The following is an 18051-nucleotide window of genomic DNA, read 5'->3' on the forward strand; positions in this document are numbered from 1 at the left end:
CTACGAAAACGCCTCTGAAATCGTAAGGTGCCTACGTTTTTTTTCACCATTCATTCCAATGGCTGGCTTCTATGTCACGTGATCTTCAAATTTCTCTCTGCAGAAAAAGAAACATGGCCGACCTCCGTTTTATTCTTGGTGTAAAATGCCTATTTTAAGGTTAGTTAGGTCATTAAAATGCGTTTTGATGTCATTTCATGCGAGAAATATGAGTTGTTATTTAAGATTATGTGTGTAGTGGGTGTACATGATCTTTAGTTTGCTAGTTATTACCAAGATTACTTCAGGAAATCGTGTCCATTCAACGTTTGCATTGTTACCAAGGTGGTTGCTAGGGATGCTGCTATCAGTGTATGCTCTGAAATTGTAATATTATAACGTCTTTGCCCTCATTTATTTATATTGCTGTTAGCGCACAACTCGAACGTAGCAGTTTAACAAAAATGCCTCAGGAAATTGTGTACATTTAACGTATTTTAAGTGTGGCCCGAGCGAGACCTTACGTGTATTGTTAGTGTTAGCATCTGGTGCTAGCTAACTACGCTAACAGATAACGGATAAGGAACTGTACATCCATGTTCGTAATGCGCAGGTATTTGTTGTGTACTTAATGGCAACGCTACAGGCCTGTCATTTCCTGTGAACCCGGAAGTCATAATAGTGTAATATTCCACAATAGGAGTCGAAAACAGGCCTCAAGTTCTTAGGTTTAATAGCTACTTTGGTAGCATACAGGTTCAGAGGTCACAGGTTACAGGTCGCAGGTTTAACGTCACACAACAGGGTCAACGTCACACACTCTCCAGCCCTCCCCCCTCTGCTCCCCCCCAACCACAGGCCCGCACATCTATGCGGCCAGCATTACTGTGCAGCTCTGTGATTGGCAGAGAGACGGGCAGCGTCTATCGGTAGAAAATGGACCTTTGGAGTGCAAAGTGTGTGTTTATATATATATATATATAACAGTATCATTAAATAATGCTGTGTGTGTATAAATGAATGAATACATCTGTGTATATTTATGAATAAATACATGTGTGAGTACATATAAGTGTGTGTGTATATGAATAAATGTATATATAAAATAGTATCATTAAATAAATATATATATTATATATATAAAATAGTATCATTAAATAATGCTGTCAGATAAATGAAGTAGCCTACACAGTAATAGTCAAGGTTATATTCAATATTCTGCACTTACACCAGCTGATAAGATATTTAAAACGTCTTTTGTTTGTCCTGAAAACGACATTTGAGAATACACACAGGCTAGTTATAGATGATAAAACACCAGCAGTAGTACAATCTCAGGACTCTTCGATATGCCTTTGATTACAGGATCGTTTACTTTTGTCACTACCCGATCCGTCCCCCTGCCCGATCGGTACTGCGCATGTGCGAGATGGTCCGCCATATTGGACAACTCCGGACGGCAACACACGATGGACACTTGACACAGTGGCTTTTAGCAAAGCTCAAAAATAAAACGAGAGAGAGATGAGTTATTGTTATTACAACGTGACTTCACTATTATTTAACAACTCTTTGTATTGGGTTATTTTATTTGGGGTTAAGTACATTGTCAGAATAAGTGAGGAATGAATTTAACTTCTGTTAGACAGCCATATGCCATACATTTGTGCATACATTCACAGTAAATATGTATTCAGTATGATAGCTGTCTAACAGAAGTTAAATTCAATTCAAGTACATTGTCTCCCATTAATTAAATAATAAAGGGCCCATCCCATGCAGTTTAAACATGGTATTTGCTTCTTCTTTTTTCTACAACTGTTTGATGATGTTCCTTTAATAAAAAAATACTATTTACCCATTTCAAGTTGTTTATTTATATATTTTGTTGATGTCCATCAAGTGATTTTAAATTATTATTTCATTTTTATTTGAAGAAGAAATTATACAAGTATGAAAATGAAAAAACAATTTTACAATAAAAACAAAAGGCTTTGAGGTTTTTCAGTTGAATAACATAATTTTTTATTACAAAGTAACATTCAGCAAGTATATACAATAACGGTAGCAAAGAAAGGCATATAACCCAAAAAAACAATCAAAACAGATAAAATAGGGTCAAGCAGCACAACGGTTTTGACAACACGTGCAATTATCAGTCCTGCTGTTCCTCTGTTGTGGTATTGTCCTTCTCCACCCACTGTAGGGGCCACTTCTTCCCACTGTAATACATTGTAAAGATATCAGCCATGAACATAATTCAAAATATGGCAATATATGTTACACCTCTGTCAGATAAAAATGGTAATCAAATGCTTAGACTAATTAGTTATTGGTACATTTGCAGTGCAATTTAAAATACTACATACCACGTGGAACAAGGTTCCCACTCCACCAATTGCATTTGCTTCCCCTAAAAAATGATCGAAAATATTTGTACCATTTCAAGCAAAAAGATGTAAGTTATGTTGCATTCAAATCCCAAAAGTGTGTCTGTAGCATGCTTTAGATGTACATTATATTAACTGACACAGTGACCTCTATTTATGACGAACAAACCTTTTGCCTTTTGGTTTTTACTACAGTCTTCACTGGGTAGTACTGCTCTCCTCCCACGATCTTATGGCTGCATTCTGAAAGAGCAAAATAATGTATACTCGTTTTTTGACCTTATAGATGTTAATGTTACTTTTGCACAATTTGATCTGTAATTTATAAAATCACTTTCAGTTTGCTTTTATTCTCATAAATTATATTTCCACAATTATTTGAACATGTCAACTGTTTATATAAAACTGCAAAAACTTTACAAAAAAGGACAATCATAACATATTGTTTAAAATATATATATATTTGACTGTGGTGAGTCGTTCGTCCACCACCGTGAAACAAATGATGATTTTTAAAAAAAAATTGTTTCTTTATTGATAAATAGTTGTAAAACAAAAATGCCCTCAAAAGTATTTGTTTAGAAAAGACAACAGTTGACATTTTTAACACTTCTCTATACAGAGAAAATATACTAGAGCTAGTGTCTTTACTGTCTAATCCCAATTATAATTGAAGCTAAATAACCTTCAAAGTGTTGGGGGTTCTTCTTCTTGAGCTTCTTCCTTGGAGACACGTCTGTTGAGATGAAAGAAAAGCTTTTGTGAAGAGCTGTTATTATACTGTACACTTGATGTTACTGTTTAAAATATATCATTTAGTTTAAAACAGCACTGTTCATTTGGCTAATTGTCAAGACTTACCAGAAATGTTTCTTATTTTTAATATTCATATCATAACAGCAGTAAAAAGTCATCAATAATTCATTTCACCTGGCTCCAAAACAGCTAGTGTGCTACGCATGCTTGGCACCCCGATTTAAAGAGATACCGCTCATCGTTTTGCTTATTGTTGTTGGTGTAGATGGCCCTTAAGGGTTTATTTTTAACCTTTAGTAATGTTCACTTAGTTGTACAACTCCTTAGAAGTAGCTTCACTGTTATCATCAGGGTTAGGAAGTTACTAGAGAAAGATATATATATAGGAACTAGTCATTTGTAACCTGTTACCTTTTAAAAGTGTCCAACACTGGTCATCATCTAACATCAACATGTTTAGAGCGCAGAGAAAATCTTGTTTCGCCCAAAATATAATAATAATATAATAGAGATTGAAGCTGAATATTTGCTTGGATAAAACATGTTGTGACATTTTTTCTTGACTTCTGGGCTTTACAACACTGGAGTTAAAAGTGAATGGTTGAAACGAGTCAAAAAACGATACTACGCGGCCAACAGTGGAATTTTATTGTTTTAAAAGTATAATACTAATAATATTAGTGAAGCATCATTCTTATCTGATATTATGCAAAATAAACAAAAAAAGATATAAAAGCTGCATAGTATTCATATGATTTAGTATTGAAGTATCAACATTAAGAATGGGGTTTCAAAGCTTTCCTCTATTCTGTACAGGCCTAGTTATATTTTTAACCCCGCAGGGTTGCAGCTGAAAGACTAAGACTAGAACTGCCATAAAAGCCATGCTTTCTCAAATGGGGATATATAAATTATTTTATATTTATTTATTTAAATATATTAACATATCATATATCAACTTACATGTTACCAACACATTAAATTATCCAAATACACAAATGTTATTAGGTTATATCTACTTGTGCCCTTCATAGAGCAGTCCTATTAATTTAAACATTCACACAGTAAGGTTTTTTTTGTCAGCAGCAACTGTGCTGCTTTTAGTCTGGATTATGAGTTTAAATTCTTCATATTAACAATATTACAGTCTGATTTTCGGTTGTAAAATATGCCTCTCTGCTTACAGTTGACCTAGTATACCTGTCCATGTTTACCATTGGTCATATGGGGCAAACACTTCCCCTTTATGTGAATCTGCTCATGGTGGGAAAACCCTGGGTTATGTGACAATTTAGCTTGATTGCGGCTATTAAGGTTAGTGAAGTAAGGTAACGCAAAAATACCTAAAGTATGTGCATTTGCTTTGGAGTATTGTCCTCTGGATGAATTGCTATTTAAAATTGCCACTAAAACCTACCCTGTTTCTTTTTTGCTGCTGCAGTCCTTTTTGTTTGTGCTGCTGGAGTTGCAGGACCTGTAGAGGGTTGTATGGCAGGACTAGTAGGGAGCAGGACTGCATAAGTACTACTGGAGGGTCGGTCTTCTGGACTGGATGAGGGAATGGTGGTAGGAGCACTTGTGGAGTGTTCCGCGTCCAGACTGGGTGAGGGGATGGTGGTAGGAGCACTTGTGGAGTGTTCCGCGTCCAGACTGGGTGAGGGGATGGTGGTAGGAGCACTTGTGGAGGGTTCCGCGTCCAGACTGGGTGAGGGGATGGTGGTAGGAGCACTTGTGGAGAGTTCCGCGTCCAGACTGGGTGAGGGGATGGTGGTAGGAGCACTTGTGGAGTGTTCCGCGTCCAGACTGGGTGAGGGGATGGTGGTAGGAGCACTTATGGAGTGTTCCGCGTCCAGACTGGGTGAGGGGATGGTGGTAGGAGCACTTGTGGAGTGTTCCGCGTCCAGACTGGGTGAGGGGATGGTGGTAGGAGCACTTGTGGAGTGTTCCGCGTCCAGACTGGGTGAGGGGATGGTGGTAGGAGCACTTGTGGAGTGTTCCGCGTCCAGACTAGGTGAGGGGATGGTGGTAGGAGCACTTGTGGAGTGTTCCGCGTCCAGACTGGGTGAGGGTTGTGGGTTAGTCCAACCTCAATGACACAAAAAGACAAAACTATCAGAGTAATGTTGATTTGTTTTGCATTCAGCAGCTCTTTCTATTCTATTTCTATTCTACTTTGAATATATATTTATACAACATAGTAACACAATTGTTTCTGATGTCAGCTTCTTCTTAACTACACATTTATTTTACCTAGACTGTGTGTGTATAATTAAATGAATTGTTGAATCATTAAGAATTTTTTTGCCATAAATTGTTCATGAGCATTTTAGAATAGACTGAGCTATATGGTAACATTTGAAATGACCACAAATATAATTGCTTACCATCTACTAACACCTCATATAAAGCCTTCATCCGGTGAAGGCATTTTGCAGCCTGGTCCGACAGATGCCATCTCGGATGTGCAACATTTGTCTTCCAGGTGGAAGGCTTTTTCCCTGGTTTTGAGAGAAACACCATGGCCCTATACCCAAGGGTGTTCAGTTTCTCAACCTAAAAAAAAAGATTTAAATGTAATACAGAAGTATTATCAGACTTAATTTTGTAAACTACAATTACAGACATAAACACACACCAAAACAGATGCCTCATCAAGAACATGTGAGATGGTTTTGTTCTTTTTTTGTTTTTTTAACCAATCGTCTTTTTTGGCCTCAAATTTTTGCAGTTTCTTGGCCAGTCGTTGCTTTCTCGGCTGCAGTGTTTTGCAGAACTTGCAGGTCTTGGTTGACACAGCAATGACTGCTTTGCAGCTGACGCAGGTTGTGTTTGTTGACCCTCTTGGCATCTTGAACCTGCAATAAAAACAAGCAAAAATATAAACACCAAATTGACAAAGGAACTAAATAACTTTAATATGATCAAATTATCAATTTGTCATGTAGGCCTACCCTACTTCAATGTTTCAGTGACATTTCTGCCAGAATACTGGTGGTGGATTACAGGTGACTCTTTCATGCCTTCTGTTACCCACCTCTATAGTACACAATACCAGTATTAACCTGGTTAACCATGCAAAGTAGTATCGGAGAGAACCATCTTGCACCAAGTCTGTACAGGCAGGTCTAGAAGATCCATTCTGAACTATGTACAGACAGGGGGTGGTTGTTTTGTTTTGTAGTGAAAGTTTACACTTATTTTGTTAAAATACCTATGACATATATATATAGTATGTATTTTTACTATTTCAAATGTTCACTGTAGATGTTCTTATGACTGACAAAAGAGGAATTAAGTATGGACAGTGTTCTTGGACAGACATCAATCGGTACCACATTAGTGTCAGTGCATACATCTTGTGCATGAGATGCAGACTAAATTAAAGACATTGCTTATACTCTGTTCTATTTGTATTGGCCTACTAGTAGGCCTACTAACAGGTTTTCAAATATTGCTCAACTGTTTTCAAGTAATAATATATTTCAGCAATACATCAATACATAGTATCAATACTGACATAATTGTCTTTGGGGATTTAACCTTATCATTAGTAAAACAACAATCTATCTAAAAAATCTCTGGCCCTGTCACCCATATTTAATGCAGTTGTTAAATGCCGCTAACTAAAAATAAAATAAAACCCATAAAAAAATAGTTCGATTAGCTGAGGGTATGTTTGAGAGTGACTGCTAGCTGCAACTGCCAAAATTAGGTACAATGGATGCTGCCACTTTCATTTTGAGCTATAAAATACAAAATAGCTCCGTAAACAAGTTTAAGGTAGGCCTATTACCGCACGTCCGCACCCTATAGCTTACAGTTTAAGATGCATGTTAATAAATAAGTGGCTGTTTTGCATAAAAATCTTTGCGTTGTTTAACATAACGTTACCCGTTATAGGCAAACTAAAAAGTTGGTGTATATTTAGCTTTTTAATGCATAGAAATGTGTGCTCATTACCTACCGTTCAAACTGTCCAGCTTAATAATTGGTACCTCGGAAGCGCGCTAATTTCGCCCGCGCAGCATCGATGTTGACACCTCCCCCCTCTCAGAGGTCCAGCGGCTGAACTCTGTGTGACCCCGGGCAACTGACAGACAGACAGAATTGTATATGTTGTGTAACTATTTAATGGTGTTATCTTTATTGCTACCCCCTTCCCCATCAATGTATAGTGTTGGTCCATAGCGCAAATGCTCCAGAGATCTCGGAAATATGTTGGCACTAAACAATTAGTAAATAAACAAGTAAAGAATTGATGAATATTTCATATGCTCAGACACACACTCACAAGCGCACACACACACACACGCACGCACGCACACACACACACACACACACACACACACACACACACACACACAGTGTTAGGCACTTGCCGCCAACACTGAATACGTGACGTGGATCATAAATATATCAGCCATTAAACAATATCTTACATTTCTTTTCACACAATACGTCTCCTTGCAGTATCAACACTAATTCGGCTCACTTTTATATTTCATCAAATCGGTAGATAGGCTGTATTTACACCATAAAGGTGCACAGCTGATATAAAGGGACACCTGGTGGTTAAAGCATGTTATTGAATTTCATTATTTTTATTATTAGATATTAATAGGATCCCTATAAAGTATATTCATTACTCGTTATTCTCTACTAACAGTTAATTAAAGACTGTATATAATGACTATTTTGCACATCCCATATATCCCACATATCATATAGGCCTACACAACTGTGGTGTAGTTCTGCACTGAATGAAAAACTTGGGACGCAGGTTCCTCAATAGTGCATTGCAAGACATCTATCAATATTTGTGCATACCTCCAGCAATGTTAACTATGTTGAAGCACTTATTTTAACTGATATTATACATAATGTATTATACTCTTATAAGATGTATGTAGATATTTCATCTCCAGCCTTGTCAGGTATTGAACAATCAATAAATAAAGAACACAGAATTATTAAATATAAAACACAGAATTTGTGTGATTATACTAAATGATTTTCAAATAAACACAACTGCATATTTAACTGTTACACATGCTGATGTAACGCAAATGTTTCCAACTTGGGATCAATAAAGTATATCTTATCTTAAGATGATCGATGGCTACTGCCATATTGCCAAGTGCATGTTTCAGGCTTATCAATTAATGTAATGTAATCAATTAACAACAGGGGTTACAGACATAAGACCAGGGCACAAGCAATTTTCACCCATGTATTAATTATATGTTTTAAATGTGAGTGTTTCCTGTCCTCTAAACCTCCAGGGATGTACACAGTTTAATACTGGCAACTTCTTATTATGGGAAATACGAAAACGTCTTTTAAAACTACAACTCCCAGTAGAGACGTGCCATAGAGAACATGTTGCGAAACAGAATAGCCAGCATGTGTAGTTCTGGGGACGGGGTGGGGGAGGGGGGGGACGCGGTGGACCCCTTCAAATCCAGTTTTGGACAGTCTGCCGTGGTTCCATCCCATTTCAAGTGCTGTTCGACGCTCGGCGTAACCCTCGGAGCACACTCTCCAATCACAGAGCTTGAGGACTATCACGGGGTTTGTCAAGCGAAGCGGAGAGAATACTTACTTCCCGGTGTAATATTCTCAAAAGCAAATGAGCTGCTCCGACCCTCGGTCCTGACGGACTCCAACTTGTGTTTATTAATCAAACAAATAAATAAACACAAGGATAATTATGTGTTGTTGAGTAAATGGAGAATTGCACAGGGGAAAATAACGTGTCGGCTATGCCACAATTTTAGATGCGGATTTTGTTAAACTAATACGTTTGCACTGTGGACCAACACTATACATTGACGGGGGTAGCAATAAAGAGAACACTATTTTACACAACAGAAATAATATCGATAGCAGCGTCCCTAGCAACCACCTTGGTAACAATGACAACGTTGTATAGAAGTAATCTTCGTAATAACTAGCAAACTAAAGATCATGTACATCCACTGCACACATAATCTGAAATAACAACTCATATTTCAATACAATTTCAGAGGCGTTTTTGTAGATAATCACCACTCTGAAATGCACTAACTCTTCCCAAATACTGTGCAATTAACTGATGGACTACACAATATATTTACACTGACATGAATGTACCGGTATGTATGCTGTGTGTCTCTGTCATTGTCTCTCCCTGTGGGTGCCTGCATCTGTGTTATTGCACTTAAGGAACAGTTCTCAGTCATTTCATTACATTTTTGTATAAAGAGAAAGTCAATTCTTATTCCGTTTTTATTAAAATAAAAATCTGTACAAAAGCAACCAATGACAGGTATGCACATTCTTGCAGCAATGACAACTGTATTCATGTTTCACCAAGGCATTGTGAGACAGGTTCTTAGGGATTTTTATGATAGCAGATATGTAATTTTACAATGATGGCAAAAGCTTAACCGCTGATGTGAAATCAGTACAGAAACACATACCCTGATTGGTCTAAGGCAATGCATATATAATTTGGTAACCATCACAATACATATGGATGTGAACTGATAATTGTCAATCACTGGAATTAGATTTACCAATTGGAGCTTCTGATGATGCAGGATGACAATCATTAGTTTATTTAGTCAGTCTGTAGAGGTGTAATTTATCTTGGTTAGTTTGTGAAAGGTCAGTGTGAACAGGACCAGAACTTTAACAAATGCATTTATCTTCCTTTGTTCCAAGGTGTTAAAGCAGCCTTATAGCTTGAAGTCATTCACTGCTGTCAAAGTTCTTCATCAGTAGAGGAGCTACTGTCAGAGGGCTGCTCTTCGGAGGAGTCATCCAAAGACACCGTTTGCTGTCCCAAAATGCATTGGTATGCAATACGTGCCATGGCCTGCTGCGCTTTCACTTTGTGGAGTTGTTTCTTTAGAACACAAAGTAGCCCCTCACGTCCTCTCTCCGTCAACGCCTCGGTACTGCCTGAGAATGTATGACATCAAATAAATAAATCATCAAATAAGCTAAATGTTATTGCCAGACCAAAACACTACCAACAACAATAATCATTTATTGTACTAACTTTGTCCAGTGATGCCTTCAGAAAGCTGGGAGGACAGGTGATCAATCTTTCCTGCCACGCTCCTCATGTACTCCCAGTGCTGTTTGACTTCATGAACCAGAATAACAGCTTCTTCTTTCAGTCTGGTCAGCAGCATTACCTTGTCGTAAACCTTTTTTTTCTGTACCATATCACCATGACCTGCAAAGTACATCAAAGCATTATCAATTATCTTACATTGGAAATATTACAATTACAACTCCTGGTCCTCACTTTCAAAGCCCTCCACCATCTGCCCCCCCCCCCTACCTCTCTGACCCACTATAGAAAATAAATGTATTATTATTATTTAACATAAGCACAGAAATACATCATGCATATGTGCCAGATTTAGCCTGGCAGGTTTATGGCATTAAATATATATGCACAGACAAAAGCATTTTAAAAGATATAAAGTCTGCACATTTAATCATGAATTTCTAATATTTAGTTGTTACAATGATAATATGAATTATACCATAACCACTGTTTGCAATTTTGTTTTATTTTGTTGTCGTCCTACACACCAGTTTCCAATATTATAATTTGACTAATTGATTGATTCTGGTTCAATCAACAGCTTAAGGCAAGTTTGAAGAACAACTTGAAAACATTGAAAAATGAAACTACCTAAATTATCTTGCAGAGTTTTCAAATGCACAAAATACACAAAATAAATGTATACACATGGTTTTGCTTACATTCCCATTTCCAGGAGTAGTTGTCCTCAGCCAAGAGCTCGTTAGGAGGAGGGAGTTTGTCCGCTTCCCCGGCAACAGCATTGTGTTCAGTGATGGCATCTTCCAAGGCTTTCTTCTCTTCGACAATCTTTTTTCGGAGTTTGTGTCTCCGCTTATTGCCACCTGCCAGAATTTGAACCAACATTTTGTTTTACTTTAATCTTAATTACACACCAACATGTTTCAATAGATCAGCTATTGTTTACCATCTATGAAATATTAGTGAATACATTTGTTTCCATATCTAGGCGTGCGTATACTTAGAACAGAGGGACAGAATTTATCATTTATTTATTCATTTTTATGGCATGTTACGCCTTTACGGATTATTGTAACTCTTTATTATCAGGGAGTACCAAGAAGTCAATCAAGTCGCTTCAGCTGATTCAAAATGCTGCGGCTCGTGTACTAACCAGAGTTAGGAAAAGGGACCACATTACTCCTGTTCTGGCTGCCTTACACTGGCTCCCTATAGAACACAGGATAGAATTTAAAATTCTCCCTTAATGGGCAGGCGCCATCTTACCTTAAATAACTCATTATACCCTACTGTCCTACTAGGGCATTGCGTTCCAAGAATGCAGGGTTGTTGGTTGTTCCTAGAATCTCTAAAAGTACAATGGGAGCCAGAGCCTTTTCTTATCAAGCTCCACATTTGTGGAATCAGCTTCCAGTTTGTGTTCGGGCGGCAGACACCCTATCCGTTTTTAAGAGTGCGCTTAAGACCTTCCTTTTTGATAAAGCTTATAGTTAGGGCTGATTAGATTCAGCCCCTAGTTTTGCTGATATAGGCTTAGTTTGTCGGGGGACATCTTACTTCTTCCTTCTCTCTGTCTATACCTGTGTACTCTCATGTTCCGATTAACCCAGCTTCCCCAAATGTCTTTCTTTTGGTGTCTATATACGCTGGGATCCGGAGTCATGGATGATCCTGCGGTCCTGTGTCCTGGATCGCGAGCGCTGGATCTTGAGTCGTGGCTGTGGTCCTGGATCATAAGTCCTGGATGGATATCCTTGTGGATTCATCTTCCTATTATACACACATGCATTTCCAAACATCTGGACTACCTATGTTGCAAATGTATTATCTTTTCAATTTACACACGGCATCTATTGCACGTCTGTCCGTCCTGGGAGAGGGATCCCTCTTCTGTGGCTCTCCCTGAGGTTTCTCCCATTTTTCCCTTTAAACTGGGTTTTCTTTGGAAGTTTTTCCTTGTACGATGTGAGGGTCTAAGGACAGAGGGTGTCGTATTGTCATACTGATATTCTGTACACACTGTGAAGACCACTGAGACAAATGTAACATTTGTGATATTGGGCTATATAAATAAACATTGATTGATGATTGATTGATTGATTGATTGATTGATTGATTGACAGTAAGAGAAAGGATATTTGGGAGGGAAAAATAGGGCAAGGGTTGCCAGCAAATGGTCCAGCCGGCTGAGAAATGATTGGAGATTCGCTCCTCAATGCATTTGCATAGAAGTGGTAACGGATGACCCCAATTAATCTATACCTTAGTTGTTTTTAAGCAGCAACTCCATTGTTTATAACATCAATGGGACTATACAAATTCACTATAGTCACTGGACATTTCTTTTTTATATGACAATAAAATAAACAATATTCCCATTGCTGTAGATCAGTCATTCATCCTATTCTCTGGAGACCTCCTTCCAATGATGGGTGTTACTAGCATCGAGGTACCCCTGATAGAAGAGGAGGGGCTGGTTTGCCTTAGGAGGCATAAGGCAATCAATTCTCACCAGACTGGCGATACAGCTGATATTTTCGCTGCTTGATGCTCAGATACAGTCCTTCAATGGTCTTCTGCAGGTCATTTTGAATGGGTGTTCCTTGTGAAGAGAAGTATAACAATTATTTCACATAAAACTCTAATTAAACCCTTTCACGGCCATATAGCCTACAACAGACTAGAGAAAAATATGCTTTTTTTTATTGTGCAAGAAATTATTTTTTCACAGTACCTGTAGAAGTTCGGTCATCAGGGAGGGACTCGGAGTTGAGCCGCTCCTCCTTCGCGTCGAAAGAAGCCAGTTGAGGTGGTTCGGGCACCTAGTTAGGATGCCACCTGGGCGCCTCCCTAGGGAGGTGTTCCAGGCACGTCCAGCTGGGAAGAGACCAAGGGGTAGACCTAGGACCAGGTGGAGGGATTATATCTCTTCGCTGGCCTGGGAGCGCCTTGAGATCCCCCAGTCAGAGCTGGTTGATGTCGCCAGGGAAAAGAAAGTTTGGGGCTCTCTGCTGGAACTGCTACCCCCGCGACCCGACCACGGATAAGCGGGAGAAGATGGATGGATGGACAGTACCTGTAGTCCACTGCTGAACATCAGATACCCACTGCTGTACTTGGTCGTCCTGTAGTGACAATTCAGCGGTGAGTTTCTCCAGATCCTCTGTTGCTTCTGTAATCCTTTGCACCGTCTGTCAAAACAAATAACAAAGCAACAAAATGTTGACCAACATTAAAAAAAGAAGAAGTTTTAAATTAACATATTTGTGTAGTCAGTACCTTCATGTATCTTTTAGCCAATGTTTGCTCAAGGTTTGCTGCCTTTCGCTTGTTCCAGCCACTTGCTTGGATTGTAAGCATATCCGTGCGAACTGAAGACAGAATTTATGTTAGGCCAGGAAACAAAAAATACAATAATTGAGTTTGCATGAAAAATACTTACCAGCTTTTGACATGTACTTCGAACATATGGCTGCTCGAGAGAGGAAGCTGTTCACCTGTTCAACCTCCTCCCCTATTGTATTCCCTGCTCCTTTTTGATTCCGTCCTCCCCATCGCAACTGTAAACACATTTAGACGACGGTTACCATTTGGATAACAGAAAAATTAAGAAAATTAGTAATGTTGTCTTCTGCCAATTATTGTATTTACCTCACACAACCATGAATGTGCTTTGGCATGCATGATGGACAGAAATGGACGCATGTTCAAAAGGTTTTGCAGCTCTGGACAGTGGCTCGCAACCCTCTGCAGATATGGCCAGTATTTGCAGACCACATCAGAGCAAAAAAACTGTACATTCCGTGAAGAAAGCTGTTTCTGCAGATATAAAGGATATGCAAAAATTTCTCCACGGAACATATTCAATCCCTTAAGCAAGAATCCATGACGGCAGACAACAACCTCCAGGCCTTCCTCATCTAGTTTGCTGGCAGACTTGTTGGCAGTCTCTCGGGCAGCCGACCACTGACCGGAACCACATCTTCCTTTTGCAGGATTCTAAAACAGATGAAAGAATATAGAGACATATAGACAGGAGACTGGAAGTATGCTGAAGACATTGCCTACACAATGGGGACATCATATTAATACACAACAAAGGCGAGAAGCATGCTACAAGTGTTCATTACACTTACAAATGCATGTCTTAAAATATGGGGAATGTAAAATAACTTTACGTGTCTTGTTGTCCCATGGATGTAATCGACAAAGGATGACACTTCAGCATCCTTGGCTAAAAACACTCCGTCGAAAAATCCACAAGGTCTTAAAGAAGAAATCTTTTATTATTGTACAAAAGTACCATAAAAGGCACTCTAAAATTTCAAATCGAGAAAATTCTACACACCCTGGTTGGCTCTTAAAGCGGTAGAGTTTACGGTTCCCATCGACTGCGACAGCCAACATAGAGGGTGTGCATGAAGGGCACTGAAAATGCTGCACCTGAGACAGCCTTTCGACCTCAAATTTGGCATAGGTCCATTCCAGAAAGGACTTCTGCAGTGTGTCGCCACATATCTTACCACTCTAAAAGCAAATAGAAAGGATTTTTTTTTTTTTTATTAAAATCATACAAATATATTTTGAACTTACGCAACTACAATTTAAATTGTATAGTTACTTCCATCTTGTACTCACCCGACCGAAGAGCTTTGTACGATGTTCGAGCATGCTGACAAAAGCTTGCCGTGACATTCCAGGAGCAGTGATCTTGAGATCTTCGTAGGTAGTGAACAAATCCACTGCGTACAAGGTCTCAAAATTGACAGTGGCTGGCCAATAGCCACTTTCAACCAGATCACCCATGCCTATCGACCAAGTCTTTCCACAGGTGCAGTTTATTTGTGGAAGGAACAGATTGTATCGCCCTGAAATGTAAAGAGACAAATCATTACTATGATACAGTATCAACTACAAACATTTTTTGTTTCATACATTTCTTTGATTTAATTGGTGAGTTTAAATTAAGTGTGACAAAGAGCTAAAATGCATTTGAATCCCTGGCTCAAAAGCGGAATACATAACAGCAAAAAAAACAAATAGAAAAGTCTTGAAATGTTCTTACCATTAATTCCAATCAAAATGATTTCCTTTCCTGCGGAAACACTTGTTTGCCCAGTAGCACAATCGCAGCAGGGATGCATTATAGGTATGAAGCATTCTAGGAAAAAACAATTGAAATAGTCAATTAGATTCATAGGTTATTTATTATTAGCGTCTTTTGATCAAATACATCTTCCCCCAGGAAGTTTTTTTGAACCTAATTTACTAATTGTAGTATATCATATAATATAATCGATATCATATAAAAGTTGTGTGTGATTTGTAGTTTAAAAAGTACCTCTTTCATGATATGAGAACTTTCCTCCCTCATCTTCCATGATGTGAGTGGATGGTGACAGTGGCCTTAAGAACCCTTCTACCATAGAAGATCTGTTGTGGAGTACACTCGATTGGTGTATGGCAACATCACAGGCAGTGCAGGAAAGAGGTCTTGGCAAACAATCTTGACATGTGACGACTGCAACCTTTTGTCGACAGCGTTGGCAAACCCCCTCTTTAGGTTTCTCAGAAGATAACATCTGATTAACCATAAAAGGCCTTAACAACGTCCACTTTTCCAAGGAGGATGCTTGTCGTTTCTTCCACTGTGAGGAGAGAGGTTCTTCACTCGGAAGTCCTAGAAGTTCTTGTACCTCTTGTATGAGGGAGTCTTAAAAATGAAGTAGAAAAAGTACATATATAAAGCAAGGGTCAATCTAGCTAACCACTACATGATAAGTGGGGAAACAATCATCATTAAGTGTAGGAAAAACATACCTAAGCTTTGGATGGTCCCAGTCTCGCTCTCTTGACCACTAGTAGACGGAGTACATACAAGATCTACACTTCTTGAAGCACCTGCAAAATTGTGATGATGCATTTAATAACTTCCTTGAAGAATATGTGAATGTATTGATCTACAATTAATTGATGTAAACAACAAACAAAACACAAACCAGTGGCCGAACTCCGCTTCCGTTTCTCTCCAGTTCGCCTCCTTTTTGGCATTGGTTGACCGTCATGGTCCTCTTCAAGCCAAACCATTGTCCTTGTTTGCGACCCTCCTGCTGTTGGTTTACTTTGATCCTCCTTTAAAATCATTATCAGGACACAGAACATATTTCCTTAAAACGTCAATCACCACCTACACATTATGATAATCTGATAAAACTTCACTATCATTGCATCATACTGTAACGTTCCACAATAGGAGTCGGAAAAAGGGCTCAACTTATTAGTTTTAATAACTCCTTTGATAGCATACATATATAGGTTCATCGGTCACAGGTTCTACATCACACAGTACTCCACTCCCTCACTCACACACCAGTAGGGTCAACGTCATTCACTCTCCAGCCCTCCCCCCTCTGCTCCCCCAACTACCACACCGGCCAGCATTACTGTGCAGCTCTGTGATTGGCAGATAGATGGGGGATGCTTGAGTGACACACACAGCACCCTATACCGTGGCCGTTTCTCAATATTGAGTAAACCTGCTGCAGAGCAACTATTTCAAGTATACTACGTCATCGAGTGGCGCCGAAGGACTGTTTAAATGCATGTTAAATGCCCAGCATTCTGCGCCACTCTATGACGTAGTATACTTGAAATAGTGGCTCTGCAGTATAAACGGCCCGGGTCGCTACACTACCTTCGGTCAAAAAATATATAGAACTGTGCTTACATTATAGGCCATGCTATTTATAGCTAAAGAGTACGAACAATTATGGAAGAATGTCGAACGAAGCTAATGTTATCAGTGTTTCACACGTGCTAACCAATGCTAACGTTAGCTCTTCACTCGAGCGTTCACATTTCGGCGATATCTTGAAAATAAACTTACCACACAGTCATCCAAGAGCACATCAGCAAGAAATATGGCGTCATTTTCTTCCAGTGGATTCATTGTGCAAATCAGAATGTATATGACGACTTTCCAATTGAACTGCTAATGTCGCTTCTGAGACTTTCTGCCTATTTAAAGAACTTCCTAAAACAGGCTGAAACCGGTATTGTAGCATGCCCGTCTCTCTGCCAATCACAGAGCTACACAGTAATGCTGGCCGCATAGATGTGCGGGCCTGTGGTTGGGGGGGAGCAGAGGGGGGAGGGCTGGAGAGTGTGTGACGTTGACCCTGTTGTGTGACGTTAAACCTGCGACCTGTAACCTGTGACCTCTGAACCTGTATGCTACCAAAGTAGCTATTAAACCTAAGAACTTGAGGCCTGTTTTCGACTCCTATTGTGGAATATTACACTATTATGATTTCCGGGTTCACAGGAAATGCCAGGCCTGTAGCGTTGCCATTAAGTACACAACAAATACCTGCGCATTACGAACATGGATGTACAGTTCCTTATCCGTTATCTGTTAGCATAGCTAGCTAGCACCAGATGCTAACGCTAACAATACACGTAAGGTCTCGCTCGGGCCACACTTAAAATACGTTAAATGTACACAATTTCCTGAGGCATTTTTGTTAAACTGCTACGTTCGAGTTGTGCGCTAACAGCAATATAAATAAATGAGGGCAAAGACGTTATAATATTACAATTTCAGAGCATACACTGATAGCAGCGTCCCTAGCAACCACCTTCGTAACAATGAATGGACACAATTTCCTGAAGTAATCTTGGTAATAACTAGCAAACTAAAGATCATGTACACCCACTGCACACATAATCTTAAATAACAACTCATATTTCTCGCATGAAATAACATCAAAACGCATTTTAATGACCTAACTAACCTTAAAATAGGCATTTTACACCGAGAATAAAACGGAGGTCGGCCATGTTTCTTTTTCTGCAGAGAGAAAT

At 39.1% G+C, this 18051-nt stretch overlaps 1 long non-coding RNA gene across 1 annotated transcript; it reads right to left on the reverse strand.

Annotated features, from left to right (window-relative positions):
- Positions 1–2119: 2119 nt before the first annotated feature.
- Positions 2120–3106, reverse strand: LOC117457176 (uncharacterized). The gene is made up of 3 exons (XR_004553314.2): positions 3055–3106; positions 2539–2612; positions 2120–2201 (listed from the first exon to the last, which is right to left on the reverse strand). It is a non-coding gene; the product is annotated as an uncharacterized lncRNA (long non-coding RNA).
- Between the last annotated feature and the right edge of the window lie 14945 nt (positions 3107–18051).

Source organism: Pseudochaenichthys georgianus, chromosome 13, assembly GCF_902827115.2.
Source record: "Pseudochaenichthys georgianus chromosome 13, fPseGeo1.2, whole genome shotgun sequence".
NCBI lineage: Eukaryota > Metazoa > Chordata > Actinopteri > Perciformes > Channichthyidae > Pseudochaenichthys > Pseudochaenichthys georgianus.